The sequence below is a fragment of the Sinohyriopsis cumingii genome, chromosome 1, assembly GCF_028554795.1.
Source record: "Sinohyriopsis cumingii isolate HCF-2022 chromosome 1, ASM2855479v2, whole genome shotgun sequence".
Classification (NCBI taxonomy): Eukaryota; Metazoa; Mollusca; class Bivalvia; order Unionida; family Unionidae; genus Sinohyriopsis; species Sinohyriopsis cumingii.
In genome coordinates, this window is record NC_142961.1 from 147,281,443 (window position 1) to 147,304,805 (window position 23,363).

Here is a 23,363-nt window from a genome sequence, read left to right on the forward strand (position 1 = left end):
TGCATGTCATTTCAATGAGAAATTCCAATTAACATGTAAACAAGTCTGTTTCTATAACACTCTGAACTCAAAAATGCTATGTTGACATGGTTTTTACAACTTACAATAATGAACAAACATTAGCTATGTAAAAATGTTTACATGTTAAATATCTTAAAGTATAGTCTACAATCATGGACAAAAGTTAAGCATGATGTACTGCAGATAATCATTTCAAGTTTGCCTAATAGTTGGAATTTCTGTTTGATTTCATAAGATGACGATGGTGATATGATGGATGATTGGAGAAATTAACTGCTACAGCAATCTATAAATATACCAACGCTTTATTTTGCCTGAGCACTATCCAATCTAAATGGTCAAACTTTTTCTGTATTGTGTAGATGTATATCTATCTTTTTACCATGGATTCTTTTTTCTTTAATTCTACATTTGAGTCTGCAGTTTCCTCATGTGATGTTAAACTTGGGTTTGGTTCCCAAAGATTCAATGCCATTAGCTGGTCAATTGAAATAATTCCAATAATTTCACATGATTTAATTGTTAAAAATTGTATAAATATACATCTTGTTCCTTGGCAACAGAATATTTTGTTTGAATTTGCACCAACATCTCAAGTAGGATAATTAGGTCAAAATGTAATGAGTTGGTAATTAAAATAATTATACAGCAATGTTCACTTGATATATAGAAACAGTTTTGCAGTGGAGTTAAAGAATGTACCTTAACAAATTAAGTTGTATCTGAATCAATTGAAAATAATCTATTCAAGTTTGCCTGAAATTATTTAGGTGATGATACTTTTTCTCTTCTTTCACCTGTCCATTTGGCAATATTAAACTCATCAGATGAAAGCTGTCGAGTATATTTGTTTGTGCTGTTGGCAAATGAATACAGAATTGTATGTTAAAGTTTGAGTACGAACAGTATGAATACAGCAAAAACAGGCTTTTGTCCTTGTTTTTGAGAAACATGTTTCACATGGGTATTTATTTGGTGTGAAGTACTACACAGAGGCTGGACTTAATGGGTGTTTATTTTATAGCGCTATGTATATTTCATTGTGTGGGAACATCTTAAGCCCACTTGAAGGTTGTAAATTAAATTTATTTCCTGTTTATTGTATTAATTCTAAGGTCATCCTGCCACTCCATTTTGATTATTGCTCATTCAGCTTTTGCAGTTTCAGAAGCTTCAAGTTTGTTAATGTTAATTATGACCTGAATTGGCTATAAAACCAAATTAGTGTTGTGATGTTATGTATATTTATAGTTTATGTAACTTTTGTTTTATGACTGTATCTATATTACGTGAAGTTTTTATTCATTACTATAAATTGTAATGATCATTTGTAGTCAAGATTAGATAGCTAAGTTTTTGTCCTCGGGTATAAAATTCTATTTCAAGATATTATGAGTGTTGATTGCGTAGGATGTATAAAAAGATGTTGTCAGGTTTTTAATAATAAAACCTGTTGACAACTTTGAGGTAATTTCTTATTGGCTGGAGGGTTGGTCAGGTGGGTTGTTAGAAGAATTAAGTTATTTCCCATTTGATGGGTTTGGTCACAAGAATAGGTATTTTTAAATATTAGATTGAATAGTAAGGTCTGTCACATGGGGTATACTGTGACACATAGTCCTAATAGACTCTTGAAGGTGGATATAAGGAGAGAACTGAGCAATAAGATTCATTCCTATTTTGGATTCATTCCTGTTTTGGATTCTGAGACATTCCATATGTTGAAATCAGTCTGCAGATGTGTTTTGATGATGTCTTTAGATAATTTGGGAGGAAACATGTATTAGGATTGTTTGTTGGAACTTCAAAGTACTCACTGGACTTAAATATTATTCTAGGACTATCGGGAATTATTCAACAGATAAATTATGGACTGTGCCATTGTGATACTTGCATTTGAGGATCAGAAATTTATTTGGAAAATTCAGTTCTTTTGGGCTTGAATAGAACTTTCTAGGATTATATTGGATTCACTTCATAATACTGTAAGTTCCTCTTACATTTTTATTTTTTAACTTTGATAATTAAATTATTTGTTATGGTTTACCAATCTGGTTGGTTTCGCTTCTTTCTTTTGCTTAGCTTATGTCCATATAGTTGTAACACTGGGAATAATATGAAAATAAGAAACAGTAATAGGTTAATGACCCATTTGATTGTATAAATTCTTTACGACACACTAAATGATTGTATAAGTTCTTTATAACACACTAAATAATTGTATAAATTCTTTATAACACATTAAATGAATAGCTATTTATTTACTTGTTCTGAATTAAGAGCAAGTCCAAAACTTTTAGTTCTAAACTTTTTTCAGTCAACAAATTGATTGGAACACTTAAAAAATGCATACTCACTAATGATCAATGCCTGTTTCCGAGTTATTGATAAAAGCTCATAATCTGTAACATCAATTGAAAGTGTCAGTGCATATGCTTTGTAATCTTTGCATATAATAATATGTAATAATATGATTTTTTTTGTTGTTGTGGGGTTTAACGCCATTTTTCAGCACACCATGCATGGTGGCCAGTATTAATGGTGGAGGAAGAACCCGGGAAAACCCCGGGAAGAACCACCGACCCACGAGAAGCTACTGGTAAGCTTTCTCACATACCCATATTGGCCGAATCCTAGACTTGAACCTAGACAGAGGTGAGATGGCAGTGATCCGTAACGGAGAGTGCTTTAGACCACTCGGGGCCTCTGTAATAATATGATTTGATATAATATAATATAACATAACATAATATAATATAATATAATATAATATAATATAATATAATATAATATAATATAATATAATAATACATTTTATTGCAAAAGAAAGCCAGTAATGTAATAGAGTTTTCATGAACAGGTTGTAGCTTTGTGCTGCTTCATTAGCCTTGTTATGTTGTCGTTGTTGTTGTAGGGTTTAACGCCATTTTTCAGCACACAATAGGCTGTTCATGGCGGCCAGTATTAATGGTGGAGGAAGAACCTGGAAAACCCCTGGAAAGAACCACCGATCCATGAGAAGCTACTGGCAAGCTTTCTCACATACCCACATTGGCTGAATCCGAGATTCGAACCCACGCAGATAGAGGTGAGATGGCAGTGATCCGTATATATTATCTAACTATCCAAATTTTAAAACCAGTGGAATAGTAAATACACATATTACTTTTTGGGCCTTATTAGTCCCTACAAGTCCATATTTTTTTTTTCTTCTTTCTGCTAGCAACCGCCCCCCCCCCTTCAGAAGTTTTTGAAACATCAGTGCTAAAAATAACATTGAAGGTTGACACCTTCCTGAATGACCATTTTTAGCACATGTTAAGTGGCTGACCTCAGAATAAAAGTCTCACTCATTGTCTGGTGCTAATGATAGATTCATCAAAAAGAAAACAAAGGAAGTAATCTTTTTCATGAAAATTAGTGTCGACAAATTTGGCACATTTAAAAATTATTATCATTCTCTCAAATAATGTCATTTCTAAGTCTAAGGTTCAGAAGAATATTATTAAGTCTCGTTGTTTTGTTTTGTATTACGTCAGTGTATGATACCACATTATTATTGAATGAACTTGAAAAGAATTATAACATACATGCTGTTATATCCCTTGTACTTCATCGTGCATGTTTGATTTTAACTAGTACAGTGTCTGTTTGTGAACCCTTTTCATCATAATTATTAGTTTTAAAGGTAACTTACCTTCATGTTATTGCTACAAGTCTCCAACATTTCAGTTTGATAAATTTGATGAAACTATTTACCTGTTATAACTTCAAATCTTATCTAAAGGACAAAGCAATAAATTATTCTGTTAGTGATTTAAGGCTGCCACCATTTGGCTTTATGAACTGACATAAGATATCATGTATTTTAATTGGTTTAAAACTTGTCAGATATAGTCTGGTAAACTGGCACTGTACAGTACCATTTATAATTTAGTTTAAGAGATGATATAGCCAAATATTACTTATAGTGTGATGATGTTTACATTCAGATAGCTGACAATATAATTAAAAAATTTAAAATAAAAATAATAATCAGAAAATACTGTTAGATGAAACTTAAAGATTTAATAGAATTAATTAATAATGACTTATGAAAATTTAACTGGCTGCAGACCAGCAACTGTTATTATTAACTGTTCATCCTCGAAACCAGGGCCACCGACTGGCAGGCCAGTGGTTATACAAGCCCTGTAGTGGTAAGTATTGATTTGTGGGATGTGTGCAAAGTCAAGCCTATTGCTGGGATCAGGTCTAGAGTATTGTGGTGGGTCAGTTTGAAATAAGTCATATCATCACCCCACCCCCACCCCTTTTCCCTTGTGTAGTAGTAAGTGTTGATGCTGGAGTATTGGTGCTGTATTCAGCCAGTCATGGAGTTCTAGACTGTTGTGTCTGGATAGTTGGGAATAATAATAATAATAATAATAATAATAATAATAACAATAATAATCATTAATAATAATAGACTTTATTTAGAGAAGGTAACTCAGTTACAGAAGTAATCTACCTTGAGGCCTTCTCTCTGTTATGTACAATATATACAGTATATACAACATGATGCCTTGAGGCCTTCTATCTGTTATGTACAATATATACAGTATATACAGCATGATGCCTTGAGGCCTTCTATCTGTTATGTACAATATTATACAGTGTATACAACATGATGCCTTGAGGCCTTCTATCTGTTATGTACAATATTATACAGTGTATACAACATGATGCCTTGAGGCCTTCTATCTGTTATGTACAATATTATACAGTGTATACAACATGATGCCTTGAGGCCTTCTATCTGTTATGTACAATATTATACAGTGTATACAACATGATGCCTTGAGGCCTTCTATCTGTTATGTACAATATTATACAGTGTATACAACATGATGCCTTGAGGCCTTCTATCTGTTATGTACAATATATACAGTATATACAGCATGATGCCTTGAGGCCTTCTATCTGTTATGTACAATATTATACAGTGTATACAACATGATGTGACTAACCTGGCCTAACACTAAATAATTGAGTGATTTTAAAAATCAAAGTATCAAGCCTGGAACACATAAACATATAAAATAACAAATACCATCCTGCATTGAAAAATTCAGTAGTGAAAATGATGCAAAATTACAGAAAAGCAGGCTGTATTTATTGTACTAGAACTGTTCAATTGTCTAAAGATTTCATCCATTTGACAAATTGATTATGAAAAGAAGAATTGCTAGGAACCTGCTTTATGTCACTGGGAATGTTGTTCCATACCAGTGGACCAGTATATTGAAAACATTTTTTAAACAATTCCTTCTTTGGCCTTGGTATAATGTAATTTTTACTTGTTATAGACCTTAAATTTGGAGTACCATCAGCATCTCTTTGGTGACAGATATTGCTTAGATTGACAGGAATGGCTTTTCTGGATACTTTATAGATCAATCTGGCCTTTCTGAGAAATATTCTTTCATGTATTTTTAAAACTTTTATATTATTCATTGCATCCTGAAAATTTTCTATACTTTGATCTAGAATTAAATGGCAAGCCCTCTTTTGGAGTCTTGAAAGTGTTGTTATGTTTGAATTAGAGGTATTACCCCAAATTACATTACAGTAGTCCAGATATAACAGAATATAACTTTTATAAAAGATGACCCTATACTGAAGAGGAATGTATGTTTTGATTTTCCTTAGTAGCCAAAGATAAGAATTAACCTTTTTTGAAATGTGTTTAATGTGAACAGACCAAGTAAGATTGTTATCTATGAATACACAAAGAATTTTATATTGAGAGGTCATATTAAGGCTCACATTGTCAAATAGAACCTGGAGTTTGTCACTATCTAGCCTTACTCATTTTTGTAGCATTGTAACTAGTAGGGCTTTTGTTTTTTCTGTGTTTATGATCATTCTGTTTTCCTTGAACCATACTTGAAGTCTGTTGAGAGCATCTTGTAAGTTATTTTCAAGGACTGTTTTGGTTTTACCCATCTCAGACAGTAATGTATCATCTGCATAGAGGTCAGTGGAAGAAATTGAAGTTCCAAAAAGTTGACCATTTAAAGATACTTTTTGTACTCTATCAGGTAAGTAAGAAGTAAACCAGTTTAAGGAGTTTAAACTGCGTTGATAGATTTTTAGTTTTTCAAGCAAAATTTCATGGTCTACAAGATCAAAATCTTTATGAAAATCAACCATAATAGTGCCTACCATTTTTCCTTGATCTGATGCTTTCATCCATTTATCAATCAAAGATAAAAGTGCAGTTTCACAGGAGTGATTCTGTCAAAAGCCAGACTGATTATCATGAATAAGATCATAAGTGTTCAAATAGTTGAGAAAAGAATCATGTACATGTTTTTCTAGTAATTTGGAGAGACAAGGGAGGATAGAGATGGGTCTGTAGTTATTTACATCATCTTTTGTTCCTGCTTCATGCAATGCTGTAATCTTGGCAGTTTTCCATGTTCGTGGAAATTTATGAGACCTAATACTTTTATTGTAAATGAAAGCTATGCTCTCTAGTAATTGCAAGTGCAGCTACCTTTAGTAGCCTTGGTCCAATCATATCAAGTCCTGTAGCTTTACAATCATCCATTTTTTAAATATATTTCAACACAAATTCTGGACTCATTTCACTAATTTCAAACTTTACATTGTTTGGTAGTTTTATTAGCACAAACATGTTTGAGTTCCAGATGATCAGACAAAGTTTGTGTTCTTTAAGTTTTTCAGCAATTTGAATGAAAAATTCATTAAAAGTATTTGATATGTCAGTTGGATTATTGGTATAAATGCTCTCATGATTGAGGGATAAAATTTCAGTTTTACATTTTCCTGCACCAAACTCTGTAAACACTTTCCAGATAGCTTTCAGGTTATTTTGGTTTTCACTTTTTTGTAGTGCGCTTGTTTGGCTTCACATATCATTTTTTTAACTTTATTCATCCAAACTCTGTATTCAGCTTGACTTCCTACTGATTTTAGTTGGTCTTTTTGCTTTATTGCTTCTAAAATTTCTGGGGGAGATCCATCCTGGCTGGTGGTCTTTCTTTATCCTGTGTGTTTTTAAAGGGGCATATTTGTTCACTATACTGACAAACAGATCTGTCCAAGTATCTAAAACATCAATATCTTCAAAGGTTTTGATTGTATTCCATGGAATCTGTTTCAGATCTTCCAGGAATTTAAAAGTATCAAAGTTTTGAAAAGATCTATAAGTAATGGATTTGTGGATATTATTTTTTTATTATTTGCAATTGACTTTACATATTAGAAAAATTGCAAAGTGGTCACTTATACCAATTATCTTTGGAACCATTACTTCCAAAAATTTCCTTTTGCATTAGTATAAATATGATCTATAAGTGTTTTAGTGGTACATGTAATACTCTGGTAGGTTCATTTACTAGTTGCTCAATACCTAACAAAGCAATAAAATTCAACCAATTTACTTTTATTTGATCACTGAGAAGGTCTCTATTTATATCGCCTAGAATGTAAAATTCTTTCTCTTCATTCGAATATTTATCTACTTGAAGTTCAAAATATTCACACCAATCAGTATGTGATGATGGGGGTCTGTACACAAAACCTACTAAATAGGGCTTAGCTTTTTCTGGAGTGATCTGTAGCGAAATGGATTCTATTTCCTGTATTTCTAGGTCTTCTTGTCTTTTACAAATAGTACCGGTTCTAACACACACAAGGAGCCCACCACCAGCTGTTTTCCTATCCTTTCGATAAGGTTTGTCATAGCCATTGACATACAAGAAATTTTCACCCTGATTTTCTGTTAACATTGTTTCCAAGAGTCCAAATAAATGGATATTATTATTTGGATAGGTTAGCAGTAACTTCACTTGATCGATCTTTCCATGAAAACCCTGAATATTTAAATGACCTATATGTAAACCCGTACTAGAAACTCCTAAATTCATGAGATTAACATCAATGCTATTAGAGGCACTCAAGGAGACATTAAAAATATTAAAACTATGTTCCTAATGATCATTGTTATGACTGTCATTACCGTATAAAAAATTAATTTTTCTACAACTGCATTTTCTACTTTTATAATCATTGTATAAATCTGAACTATCAGTCATATTTGAATATACACAAGTAGCTGGTAAGTTTCCACATTCAGAAACTCTAAGATGGGTTATGTCCCTTACTGAAAGTGTTTAATATGTAGGGACAAGTGCATCCTCAAGCGAGTTACTAAGCTCCACTCTCAACTGCTGTAAGCCAGTTGAAAAAAAGCTGTGTTATATACTTGTATAGGTAGTAAGAGTTGAACTTGTTCAGACACATTGTCATATCAGCTGCATTGCACCTGTGGACTACTGTAGGCCAGTTGAGAAAAAAAGCTGCGTAATTCCATAAATAGGGTAGTCAGTGTTGATCAGTGCCGGATTAAATCCTGTGGAGGCCCTTAGGTAGTTGAAATCTTGGGGGCCCCCTCGCAAATTGTCTCCTAATACGTTTTATCAATATTATTTTGATCCGTTGTCGTGGGGCTCCTAGACTGGTGCCTTGTGGAATTTTCACTTGCTGTGAAGTACTTACGGAAATTATATGGAATAAATTGTCTGATTCCATAAATTTTTCAGTCCATTTCTCTTCCATATGGATTTCTGAAGTATTCCATATGGACTCCATGAGAAGTTTCTGTCTGGGTACTCTCTGTATTTGGTAATCCATCACTGATGTTGACATGTATGGACAATCGCATTATCAAACCAGCTCTTGTGATCACCTCATGTCTGCTATAAGCAAGTTGGGAACAAGGTGTTTTATCTCACTGTATATGGTAGTAAGTGTTGCTGTTGTATGGGTAAATACGTTGGCTGGCCAGCCACTGAGCTTGAGATAGTTGTGTCTGTTGAAGACAGGCTGTGATAGGTGTGTGAATAGACTTCATCACAGACAGAAGGAACAAGACACATAGAATTTAGAAATTAAAAGGGACAGACTTGTTAATTATAAATGGAGACTTTATTTTAACCATCTTGATTACAGCAGGAGCACATTAGAGTGACGACCTGGAAACTAGTGCCATGCAATTACTAATGGGATTACAGGTCCCTCAGGCTACCTATCTGAATAGAAACTGTGAGTAACAGAATTGTAACTTTATACATTTGTAAACGTGGGTGAGCTATAGACATAAATCCAGAATATTTTTAATGTTTTCACTGATATCAAATTCATTATCAGTCATTGTAATATAATCTAGAGTACTTTTGTCAGTGTGTCTGCATTATGTTTGTGTCTTATATAACCCCTGTCATGAAACTCACCATGTCAGTCTGCCACTGTGTCCTGTGCACCCACATTGTTTCCCTTTAATCCCCTCATAAGAGACTACCCCTTTGTCAGTCTGCCACTGTGTCCTGTGCACCCACATTGTTTCCCTTTAATCCCCTCATGAGAGACTACCCCTTTGTCAGTCTGCCACTGTGTCCTGTGCACCCACATTGTTTCCTTTTAATCCCCTCATGAGAGATTACCCCTGTGTCAGTTTGCCACTGTGTCCTGTGCACCCAAATTGTTTCCCTTTAATCCCCTCATGAGAGACTACCCCTTTGTCAGTCTGCAGCTGTGTCCTGTAGCAAGGTAGCACATTTTACGCTTTGATCCCATCACTAATCCTTTGATTGCCTCAGTAGAGTCTACCCAACTTATTAATAAGAACATCTTTTCACTGCAAGAGGGTTATGTTAATAAGCTAAGGTGGGGGGGGGGGCACAATATAATTTTCACATACATACTCTTGTTTTTTTCCACTCATCTGTCTGTCAGTCTCCCATCTGAATATCTCTCACAAACAGGTAATTAAAATAATTTGTACTTGCTGTGTGTAACGCTTCTTGATATTATAGTTCCTTTGTTTTGTTATCACTAATTGGGTCCCCAAAGTGAAAATCCTATCATGTATGTGAATGATTTGTCTTGTGTGTGTGTGTGTGAGAGACAGAGAGAGAGCATCCAGCTTCCAAAAGGATGAATGAAAAATTTATAATTGGAGTTGTAAATTTACTTCACCATAATGGGACTGTGATAAAAGGGGGAAACCTTCACAGTTTGAAAACCAATAGCTCTTGTAATGTGTTGTAATGTCAGAAGTGAATTATGTGTTGTTGCCATTTGATTAATTTGATACGATGGCATTTTCTCAGTCTGATGTACATTTAAAGGCTGGTTAACATGGTACGAAGACCCTGTCATGGGCACTTGCATTATTTACATGAACTGTTGAGTGTTTTAATATCAGACAAATGCAGTAAGTATATATTTTCCATTTTTAGTTCTTGTTACAGGCCAGAAGGGCTTATGGAATGGTCAGTCATCTATTGTCGTCTGTCTGTCTGTCTGTCTATTAGCACAGTTTGGTATAGAAACTTCTCCTAAACTACTTGAAGGATTGCCATGGAACTTTGCACACACATTAATCCCGTGGTTTGGGCATTTCTAAACAAAAACGGTGCCCATGTGAAGTCCAATATGGCCACCATAACAGTCATTTTGATAAGTTTTTGCTACTTTTGAACAGAGCATCATCAACATGGGATTTTCCCCATAAGACTTAATGGCCTCAATCTGGAGTCCAATATGGCTTGCACAGTGACCATCTTTTTATTTACTTTTTGTTACTTCTGAATTGATGGTCATATCAACATGGAGTTTTCACTTCTTATGAAGTCTGGGTGGTGCAAAGTGAAATTTGTATTGATTTGACGTCCAATATGGTTGCCAAGGAAGCCTTCTTGAAAGTTTTGTTGTGGCTACTCCTATTAAAAGGAAAGTCATATTGATATGTAAATTTTGACCACATAACATTTAGGATATCTAGCTGGTTCTGAATGAAAAATGGCCATCTAAGAAACTCTTGTTATTTTTACTACAGAATGGATGGTATGTCAGCATTGAGTTTTCACTGAAAAACTTCTTAATTGGTTTTCATTGAAAATGGTACCAGCCTAATGTCAAATAAGGACTGCCACAGCACCCATAATAAAATGTTTGTTATTGCTACTTTTCTTGATATGGGGTTTGCACGTCTTGTGATGTCTAGTGGGTCCTGAATGAATATTGTATTTTTCACACAGGTTGTATTTACAAGGGGTTTTCATCAAAAAATGACTCCAATGATATTGTTATGTATATTTACTTTGTATTGTTTGCTTGAACTTTGTAATTTATGGTACGAATTTGGGCCTACCTGACTTCTATCATTTTTTAAAAATATGTTTACTTGAATTTTCATTCAGGTTTTTCTCTTCTCTTGGAAATTCTATGGTCTTTGGGATTTTTGTCAGGCTGTTTGCTAAAATGTAACTAACCAGACCTGATCTTGTTTATCAATTTTAAACAAATTTTCACAGGGCATGTGATGACAGTTGGTATACAAGACCAAGTAAACAATTATTTGTTCCTAGTTTAATATCAGTCTTTGTGGAACCACCTTTAGCTGTCATTAGATATAATTTCAGAGGAATTATCTATTTAAAATGTTCATTGCAATTACAATGTGCTCACTTACATTTTAGATTAAATCACTTTTTTTGGATTGTTGTGAGTTCAAAGTTTTCTAGATTATATCATTGTGATACATCAAGACTACTGGTTTCGTTACATCTCTATGGTTTTAAACTAATTAATAGAAAAGAGTAAAATCCAACAAGTTTTGTAAAATTCAAAATATAATTTATTTCTCTAAAATATAAAGTGAAAATTTAAAATTAACCTACAATATTGTGAATAATATCCTTAATAGTCTTGAAAGTTCTATCGCAAGTCCAAAAGTGTTGAGTATTCCAAATGCGTTCTAATGGTAATCCAAATGAAGTTCAATCAGTGTTGATGCTGTGCCTATAGTTTAAATGTATCACAATTATATAATGCCAAATGTCTTTAAATGAAGTCACAGTAATTCCAACACAGCTACTAATCTGAATGTCTGAGCACATTGTAATTCCAATGAATAATTGAAATAAATTAATTAATAAATCATCTCAAATGATGACAACTATTTGTCTCTTTGAAGGCTGATGTTTATGCTTGGAAAAAAATAATTTTCAGTCAGTTATCCCTTATATGAAAAACCAAGTTATAATACAGAAAGCAGAATGAGTTCTGCATTTTCATTCTAGATCGATCCAACCCATAAACAAGCACAGGTCATTGACTGAATTTCCAGCAGTCAACCAATCAGGAATTAGATCAGCCTGATTTTTCAAGAACTTATGCTCTGAAGTCAGATCACATGATGTTTACTTGAATTAAAAGTACAGCTCACTCTACATGTTGGGTACGTGAGAAAGCCTGCCAGTAACTTCTCATGGGTTAGTGGATCTTCCCGGGGTTTTCCAGGGTTCTTCCTCCAAAAGCTATACTGTCCGCCATGTATAGCCTATCTTGTGCTGAAAAATGGCATTAAACCCTACAACAACAACAACAACAACACTCTACATGTACCTTCAAGCTATGTACTTTGTTTAAGAATTACCTCATCCTAGAATACAAATCCACAACTATAAAGAATTAGCTATTTAATGTTATTTAGTAAATGATCCTTTCAGTCGTGAAAATTAACATGCATAGATATACATAAATGTATATCAGCATGTTCAAGACAATTGGTACATCAGCACATTCAAGATCCGTTGTTGTTGTTGTTGCTGTTGTAGGGTTTAACGCCATTTTTCTGCACACAATAGGCTATACGTGGCGGCCAGTATTAATGGTGGAGGAAGAATCCGGGAAAACCCCGGAAAGAACCACCGACCCACGAGAAGCTACTGGCAAGCTTTCTCACATACCCACATTGGCTGAATCCAAGACTCGAACCCACGCAGACAGAGGTGAGATGGCAGTGATCCGTAACGGAGAGTGCTTTAGACCACTTGGCCACATGGGGCCCCCATTCAAGAGCTGGAATTCATTCTGAATACATGTACTATATTACAAGTCTAGTTGGTCTGAAGCAAAATGTTACTGCTCAGATATCCAGTATGGCCACCACAGCAGCCATTTTGAGAATCTTCTTATGGCTACTTCTCCAGAATGGATGGTAATATCAACATGGGTTTTCATTCAAAGACTTCTGATGATGTCTAGTTCATATTAAATGACATAGGTGCCATTTTAACTTTCAATATGGCCATTAGTTGGTAGCTATCTTGAAAATCTTGTTACTGCTATTGACATAGGGTTTTCATGAAAATTATGCATTTCTGACATAATAGTGACCAGCTTGAAAATGTTATTGTTTCTCTTTAGAATTGATGGCCATATCGACATAGGTTTTTACCAAAAGACCTTTTGTGCTATCTAGGTAGTCCTAAATGCTAAAAATCTTGTAGCAAATCTTTTGAATGGATGGTCATATTGGTAATATTGAATGGATGGTCATATTGGTACATATTGAATGGTCATATTGGTCATATTGATTGGATTGTCATGTTGGTAATATTGAATGGATGGTCATATTGGCACATATTGAATGGATGGTCATATTGGTAATATTTAATGGATGGTCATATTGAATGGTCATATTGGTCATTGAATGGATGGTCATATTGGTAATATTGAATGGATGGTCATATTGGTACATATTGAATGGTCATATTGGTCATATTGAATGGTTAGTCATATTGGTCATATTGAATTGATGGTCATATTGGCACATATTGGTAATATTGAATGGATGGTCATATTGACACATATTGAATGGATGGTCATATTGGCACATATTGGTAATATTGAATGGATGGTCATATTGACACATATTGAATTGATGGTCATATTGACACATATTGAATGGATGGTCATATTGGCACATATTGAATGGTCATATTGGTCATATTGAATGGTTAGTCATATTGGTCATATTGAATTGATGGTCATATTGGCACATATTGAATTGATGGTCATATTGGCACATATTGGTAATATTGAATGGATGGTCATATTGGTAATATTTAATGGATGGTCATATTGAATGGTCATATTGGTCATTGAATTGATGGTCATATTGGCACATATTGGTAATATTGAATGGATGGTCATATTGACACATATTGAATGGATGGTCATATTGGCACATATTGGTAATATTGAATGGATGGTCATATTGACACATATTGAATTGATGGTCATATTGACACATATTGAATGGATGGTCATATTGGCACATATTGAATGGTCATATTGGTCATATTGAATGGTTAGTCATATTGGTCATATTGAATTGATGGTCATATTGGCACATATTGAATTGATGGTCATATTGGCACATATTGGTAATATTGAATGGATGGTCATATTGGCACATATTGAATGGATGGTCATATTGGCACATATTGAATGGATGGTCATATTGGCACATATTGGTAATATTGAATGGATGGTCATATTGACACATATTGAATGGATGGTCATATTGGCACATATTGAATGGATGGTCATATTGGCACATATTGGTAATATTGAATGGATGGTCATATTGACACATATTGAATGGATGGTCATATTGGCACATATTGAATGGATGGTCATATTGGTAAAATTGAATGGATGGTCATATTGGCACATAAGAAATGACGGGATATATATGGCATTACTTTCCTTTCTGCTGAAGGACCAGATGGGAATCTTTCTTTTTCCTGTACACACTTTGGAACTGGAACCATTTACCCCTCAGTTAATGAGCAGGGTCAACACCAGTGGGTCCACTAACATCACTAGAATGAACAACTGAACTATGTAATATATGAGCCATTGACTGTTACAGAACAAATTTCACAATATATATTATGCATGATTACACAATAAAAGATCTGGATGAATATTAAAACTGTTCTCCGTTAGGATCGATTATATGGAAATATATGATAACCAAGTTCTTACATGAATCTATGTACATAAAGAACAATCGCACAAGATATTGCTTGAACATTTGTCATCATTTATTTTAATACAACCTACACAATTCAACCCAACCTGTCACTTCAGATAAGCATATGAATGTGAAATGAAAGTATCAATGTGATAGCATTGTTCTATGAATTTTGTCTGACGTATTGAAAATTAAGAACCAATTCTGAAGCATCTAAAGTACTAAAGTGTTCTATCCAACACAGGCAATGAAAAGAGAAGATGAATGTCTACCACATACTTCTGTAGCTAAAAAATTCATTTATTATGAAGACAACAACTTCCAGACACAGCCTATCTCAAGTGTAACTGCTGAAAATTAGCACTCTGTATATTTGTATGTGCCAGAAAATTGCAGTTGGGAAGCATGTGGTGGGTGAATTCCTACTGTAGATGGCATAGATGTTAAAAACGTTTAAAATAAAATAAAAAACGTAAAAAAACGCATTTTTTTCTCAATAAAAAAAAACGAAAAAAAACGTTCCAGTAGTTTTTAGGCAACACAAAAATCAATATTTTACTTATTTACACGCTACATACCAGTTTTAAAGTTTCAGTGATACAAATATGAAAAAATGTCAAAAGTTTTAAACCGTAGTCCAGATAACATTGAAAATTTTTTCACTCAATGTCGTTATCACCATCTGACTGATCTGACCACTCTATGGTTTCCTCCATATAATTTATATTGTCCAGCTTTTCCTTTAGGCGAAGATTTGCATGCACAAACACTACATCTCGCACTCTCTTGCACTGCATATGGTGTCGCTTTTTCGTGTGAATGAAGTCATGTAAAAAATGCAAAAAAATAAAAAACATAAAAAAACGCATTTGTTGAGGTAAAATAAAAAACAAAAAAACGTTTTTATCATCTATGGTAGATGGGAAGCGTGTGGTGGGTGAATGCCTACTGTAGCTGGGAAGCATGTGGTGGGTGAACTCCTACTGTAGCTGGGAAGCATGTGGTGGGTGAATTCCTGCTGTAGATGGGAAGCATGTGGTGGGTGAACTCCTACTGTAGCTGGGAAGCATGTGGTGGGTGAATTCCTACTGTAGATGGGAAGCATGTGGTAGGTGAACTCCTACTGTAGATGGGAAGCATGTGGTGGGTGAATTCCTACTGTAGATGGGAAGCATGTGGTGGGTGGATTTTCTGTTGTAGACAAGAAGCATGTGGTGGGTGGATTCCTGCTGCATATGGGAAGCATGTGGTGGGTGGATTCCTACTGCAGATGGGAAGCATGTGGTGGGTGGATTCCTACTGCAGATGGGAAGCATATGGTAGGCAAATTTCTGTTGTATATGGGAAGCATACTGGAGATGTGAAGCAGGTGGTGGGTGAATCTCTACTGCATATGGGAAGTATGTAGTGGGTGGATTCCTACTGTAGATGGGAAGCATGTTCATACTACAGATGGGAAGCATATGGTAGTCAAATTTATGTTGCATATGGGAAGCATACTGGAGATGGGAAGCAGGTGGTGGGTGAATTTCTACTGCAGATGGCAAGTATGTGATGGTTTAATTCCTGCTGCAGAAACTAACTCATTGAGTCAATTTCCTAGGTCAGTAGATCACACACTGTCACAATAGTTTGCCAGGACAAAAGCATATGCTATGGGTTATCCTGTATTCAACACAGGACCCATACTATACTTAAAATAAAAATAAATAAGTTTTGTTTACAGTATTATAATGAAGGGATTTACAGTATTATAATGAGGGGATACTTTATTGTGTACTGTATTATAATGAGGTGATTTACAGTATTATAATGAGGGGATACTTTATTGTTTACAGTATTGTAATGAGGGGATTTACAGTATTATAATGAGGGGATACTTTATTGTGTACTGTATTATAATGAGGTGATTTACAGTATTATAATGAGGGGATACTTTATTGTTTACAGTATTGGATTTACAGTATTATAATGAGGGGATTTACAGTATTATAATGAGGGGATACTTTATTGTGTACTGCATTAAAAGGTGGTCACACTATACTGCACTATACTCTTGACCCCCATGGTCAGTGCTGTGATATGACCACTCAGGTGGCTTAATGGTTAGAGTGTCTCCCTTGGATGCAGGAGGTTGTGGATTCGAACCATGGCCAAGTCGTACCAGAGACATATAAAAAATTTACTAAGAGCTGCCTGGCTAGGTGCTCAGCATTAAAAGGTTAGTTTTAGGTCTGGTTGGCCTGGTGTCAGGATAATGTGACTGGGTGGGACATGATGCCACATGTCTGCAGCATGATGCCCTGGGGCTAAACATCACTTTAAACTGGCACACTGCAGACATTGCATGATATGACTGATTTTTTTAAAGCTACATTAAAAATCCAGACCACACACACGAACCACACACAGTACAGTGATGAGGGAATACTGCATTGTTGCACATAGGATCCAAAGGGCAGGGGATACATTGTCCTCCACCCTCTCAGTTTGGGGTATATACAACATTTTATTGGGACAAAGAAAATTGTTGATACACATTGCATTAATAGTGCTAAAAAAAGAGATAATTTTATTTGATTCAACAGTTTTGCCACCGTAATTTCATGGTACATGAATGTGGTATCCTATTTTCCTTGTACACTTACTTTATTGCAAAAGTTTTTGTATCATGTGTTTAAGTAACTGGTAAAGGCATTAAATTGTTTGTATATCATGTTACCCTCATATGGTCTACACCAAGGTTATTTTCTATTCCAGATCTTGCGCCCATTTAACTTTAGTCTTGTTATCTACCAGCATCTATTATAATAAATATATTTTTTTTTAAATACTTTTTTTCCAACCATTATACTAATGGCTGTCAAACAGTTTTTATTGTAACTTTGCTGAATACCATAAGCAAGATACATTTGCATTAAAATAGATGTTCATTTCAGTCTTTGTCACCTTTTATGACTTTGGTCAATGTGAGCGTGAAAAGAGACATTGATGCACGTTGATGGACATCCAACTATAAAAAAGTGTAAATGTATTTTTAAATCTTTTTTTTGACAAAAAGGCACATCCAGCACAGTATCAAGATGGGGGGGGGGGCATAAGACCAACAATTATGGGAAACCAGCAATCCTGAAAAGTGGACAGTTATTTAGCAGACAAGGAATTTGCAGAAAAGTGCTGTTGTCTGACTCTGCAAAAAGCAATTCAAAGCATATAATGCTGGAAAAGTCAGTACTTATTGTCGACATTATGTGAGTTCCTGTGATCATATGTGTTTGAATTTCTTCACTGAACAAGAAACAGGCTAGGGTATTTGCAATCATTTTTAAAAAAAAACTAAATGACTACTTTTTTCCAACCTGGTACAACTTATTCGATTTCTGTAATGAACTCTGCATGTGTTTTGCTGCAGATGAGAAACAATGGCAGCTGTTATACTGTTTGGACAGATTTTGTGCATTTATTTGGCAATGTTGTTGGTTCTGTTATAATAGACCAGCTTTTCATTATGTTACTCTCTTTTAGTTTTTGCTGGGCAAAATCCCATTATACAGGATTACTTCACTTTAATAGATCACAAGCGACTACTTTTAATATGCACCCCTTCCCCCCCCACAGCATTATGGTATTGTGGTTGCATGATTAACACTGGGGCCAGAAAATGACAATTTCATTGATTGGTCTCCTGTGTTGCAATTTTTGTACTGTAAAATGTTGTCTTAGATTAACATGCCTTTGCAAATTAAAACCATTTTCATTTAGAGACCTTTTACAATTAATGTTGTCATCGACTGTGTGTTCAAAGGAAGGCATTATTGATTTTTGTCCATCTTAAATAAGTTCATTTGGACATTGTTTTTTGATCTTGACTAATACCAAATTGTTTTTGGCTTGATAATGACCATAATTACATTTATGGCAGGATCAAAGTAGGATTATGCATTTATAGAAACAGCAGAGAAGTCCCAGTGAAGTCATGTATTGTGGGGGTTGTGGGAAGAATCACAATTATGTGAGGACTTGCATTTTTGGATTAGGGAAGGAGCCCTTTGTCATTTTACAGTGGATTAATTGATTCATTGATTGGCATTTATTGATTCATTGGTTTTAATGGGACATCAGTACATGAAAGGTTCTGTTGTGTCGAGTCCATTGGTATAAGGACTCTTTTGCCTTGCCCTGGACTCTGCAAGAATGTGGGCCGAACCGAAACTGGGTCACTGTGACTCCTATTTCCATAAGAGAATCATTGTGTACAAGTTTAAAAGAATTGATACCTCACAAAAAGTAATAAAAATTAAATTTGTTAACATTAGGCAGTCAGGTTAAAGGGGGGTAACTCTGATATAACATTTAGAAATCTTTGCAAGTACAAACTGGGAGAAAGACTAATTTCTTGGTTTAGAACTCATTTTAAAATAATTTTATGATAAAGGTTTTTAAGTATTGGAGCTAAATTGCAGAAGCGCATTTAGCTACAGATGTCAGTTTATTCAAGGCAACTTTCCTTTAATGCTAGATGTATTCAGCCCTTTGGGTCAACCCACATAAATATCATTGACTGGAGTAGCAATTGTTACATATCATAAAACATAATTAAATTTATCTCATCTACAGTGTTATGGTCCCACTTGATAAAACTGGTGGAACCCTCTGGTAATCATGTACTTCCACCCACCTGCCCATTAAAATTATGACAACAGTTTGGTTTCTGCAAGACAACTTGATTGCAAGTTCTTGTACTTGAATCAGATTTGGTTTGTAGCTATATTTTGATGAGACCTTGGGATCTTAAGCCTTTCATGAAATAGTTTAGAGGAGTTATAGCCCCTGAGGAGTTATAGACCTTGATTACCTGTTGTTGTAACTTTTGTTTACGCAGCTTAGTTTTGCCAAGGATCTTTTGAATTCAACCAGATTTGGCATGAAACTTTATATTGATGAGAATGAAAAAGATTTAGGTTTCCATTATTCCGTGACTTCATTTACAGAAGCTATTCCCCCAATTGCCCATCCTCATAACTTTTTTCTGCATCTCAAAAGGTAAAATATGAATGTGTTTGCTTAAATTTGTGTTTTTAATATTTTGTGTCTGAAAATCACATTTGCATCATTCTTGTAAATTTCTGTTGCATTATTTACAACTTGAAGTGTGGTTAAATGTGACACTCTCACAGAGTGTGCTTAGGTTTGATCAGTTCCCGATGTTGTACAAGTCAAGAATCACCAGCGGAAAGACTTTGTTAAAGTACAGTATATTATTGTGTTTGGAATATGCAGTATATTATTAAATGATTAGTTACCTGGTGGAAAGTTAAAAACTGAAATGTTGTTGTTGTTGTTCTTGTAGGGTTTAACACCATTTTTCAGCACACGATAGGCTAAACATGGCGGCCAGTATTAATGGTGGAGGAAGAATCCGGGAAAACCCCGGAAAGAACCACCGACCCACGAGAAGCTACTGGCAAGCTTTCTCACATACCCACATTGGCTGAATCTGAGACTTGAACCCATACAAATAGAGGTGAAATGGCAGTGATCCGTAATGGAGAGCGCGTTAGACCACTCGGCCACTCGGGGCCCCAAAACTGAAATGACTAATGCTGTTCCAATAGTCAGTGACAAGAAAAGATGATGTTGACACTGTATCAGTGACAGAAGAAAAGATGATGCTGACACTGTATCAGTGACAGAACAAAGACAATGTTGACACTGTATCAGTGACAGAATGAAAGACAATGTTGACACTGTATCAGTGACAGAATGAAAGACAATGTTGACACTGTATCAGTGACAGAATGAAAGACAATGTTGACACTGTATCAGTGACAGAATGAAAGACAATGTTGACACTGTATCAGTGACAGAATGAAAGACGTTGTTGATGCTGTATCAGTGACATAAGAAAAGATGATGCTGACACTGTAACAGTGACAGAAGAAAAGATGATGCTGACACTGTAACAGTGACAGAACAAAGACAATGTTGACACTGTATCAGTGACAGAACAAAGACAATGTTGACACTGTATCAGTGACAGAATGAAAGACGTTGTTGATGCTATATCAGTGACATAAGAAAAGACAACTTTGACACTGTATGGAAGATTTGCAATAATACAGTGCAGTAAAAGTATCTTGGCCTGGGGGAGGGGGCAAGATTCATTTTTTAAGTGTCAACTTGTGTAAATTACATATAATACCTACCTAATTGGTTAAAAAAATTATAGACAGTAATAATTCTTAGAAAAAAATTGCAGTTCTTTGATATGGTACAAGCCTCTCCCCATTAAATGTAACTCCTTATTTTCAATCATAATCTTTCTATTTTTATCTACATTATATTTTCAGTTAATTTCCTTCTTTTCATTAATAAAAGACAGTATTCTATGTACTGCATGAATGGGGGAGAATTTATTAATTGTAATTTAGTAATTAGTAATCTTCTCATTTATTTACTTTTATGTTCATTGCCATCCTTTTTCCATTGTAATTTATATTTAATTTGCATTGTTTGTTTGTTAGATTTTTTTTTTCTTTATTTGCTGTGAGTTATGTCAAATTAACAGTTGCAGCATTGGATTGTTTGTTTTGGAATGTCACTAAAGTTAAAATTCAGAGCTTTAATCATTAAGACATGGGTTAGAAATTCTAGGATTATTTTGGATTTATTTAGAATACTGTAAGTTATTTGTATATTTTCACATTATATTCTAGGAAAATAAATTATTTGTTGAATTTTACAAAGCTGGTTGCTTCTCACTCTTTTCTGTTACTTATTTTAAGACCATAGAGTTCAAATACTGTGTTTTGAAGGATTTGTGACAAATTTTGTGTCTCAGTAATTTTTTTAAGTATTTTTGATAATCTTTTGTCTCAATCCTTTTTCTGTGTTCAGATAGTTTATGTCTCAGTCCTTTTTTTGATGTTGAGACGAATTTGGGATAATTTTATGACTCCTTTTTTTGATGTTGAGACGAATTTGTGATAATTTTGTGACTCGTTTTTTGATGTTGAGACGAATTTGGGATAATTTTGTGACTCGTTTTTTTGATGTTGAGACGAATTTGTGATAATTTTGTGACTCCTTTTTTTGATGTTGAGACGAATTTGTGATAATTTTGTGACTCGTTTTTTTGATGTTGAGACGAATTTGGGATAATTTTGTGACTCCTTTTTTTGATGTTGAGACGAATTTGGGATAATTTTGTGACTCCTTTTTTTTGATGTTGAGATGAATTTGTGATAATTTTGTGACTCGTTTTTTTGATGTTGAGACGAATTTGTGATAATTTTGTGACTCCTTTTTTTGATGTTGAGACAAATTTGTGATAATTTTGTGACTCCTTTTTTTGATGTTGAGACGAATTTGGGATAATTTTGTGACTCCTTTTTTTGATGTTGAGACGAATTTGTGATAATTTTGTGACTCCTTTTTTTTGATGTTGAGACGAATTTGTGATAATTTTGTGACTCCTTTTTTTGATGTTGAGACGAATTTGGGATAATTTTGTGACTCCTTTTTTTGATGTTGAGACGAATTTGTGATAATTTTGTGACTCCTTTTTTTGATGTTGAGACGAATTTGGGATAATTTTGTGACTCCTTTTTTTGATGTTGAGACGAATTTGGGATAATTTTGTGACTCCTTTTTTTTGATGTTGAGACAAATTTGTGATAATTTTGTGACTCCTTTTTTTGATGTTGAGATGAATTTGTGATAATTTTGTGACTCCTTTTTTTGATGTTGAGACGAATTTGGGATAATTTTGTGACTCCTTTTTCCATATTTAGAAGGATTTGTGAAAATTTGCTGACTAATTCATTTTTCTATGTTAGAAGGAATTGTGACAATTTGCAGACTAAATCATTTTTCCATATTTAGAAGGATTTGTAATACATTTATAGCTTGTAATGAAAGAAATTTAGCAGTACTCACATATCCTGCACACATCATAATTAGTAGATCCATATTTTCTTGCCTCTTCCATTTTAAATGGTACCAGAAAGATATCTCTGAATTTTATAGACAGCACCATGGGAATACCCTGCCCAGTTTTTGTTTGTCTTACTGTCATGTCTTTCAGTTTGCAGTTCTTATGTTTTTCAAAACAGCAAAATGTTTTAAAAATATGGATTGTGCATGTTTCCCAATTTGAGAGAAGAATTAAAGAAGAGATGGTTAAAGCCAACTTGTGGGGAAAAAAAAGAGTTAATGGAGCAGTAGGACAGAAAAAAATGCATGTGAAGTGATCATTGCCAAGTTCTAAAACTGTATTAATTTAATGTCACATACCATTCATCATCCTGCAGGTTGTTTAGACTATTGTGGAATATTTCATTATCTACTGATCTGCAGGGTTGCCCGTTCAATATTCATATATTTTAAATGTCAAGTGTTCAAGAGTCCAGAATCATCAGAGGATAAAGATTTTTCCAGT

General features: G+C 34.4%; 1 protein-coding gene across 1 annotated transcript in view; it reads left to right on the forward strand.

Moving 5' to 3' along the window:
• The first annotated feature begins 8,887 nt into the window (after positions 1 to 8,887).
• The window catches only part of LOC149808114 (uncharacterized), a 206,462-nt gene continuing 191,986 nt past the window's right edge, over positions 8,888 to 23,363 (forward strand). The window contains exon 1 of the mRNA XM_089964268.1: positions 8,888 to 9,135. The gene's annotated coding sequence lies outside the window, so the exon portion shown is untranslated. The remainder of the gene's footprint in view (positions 9,136 to 23,363) is intronic.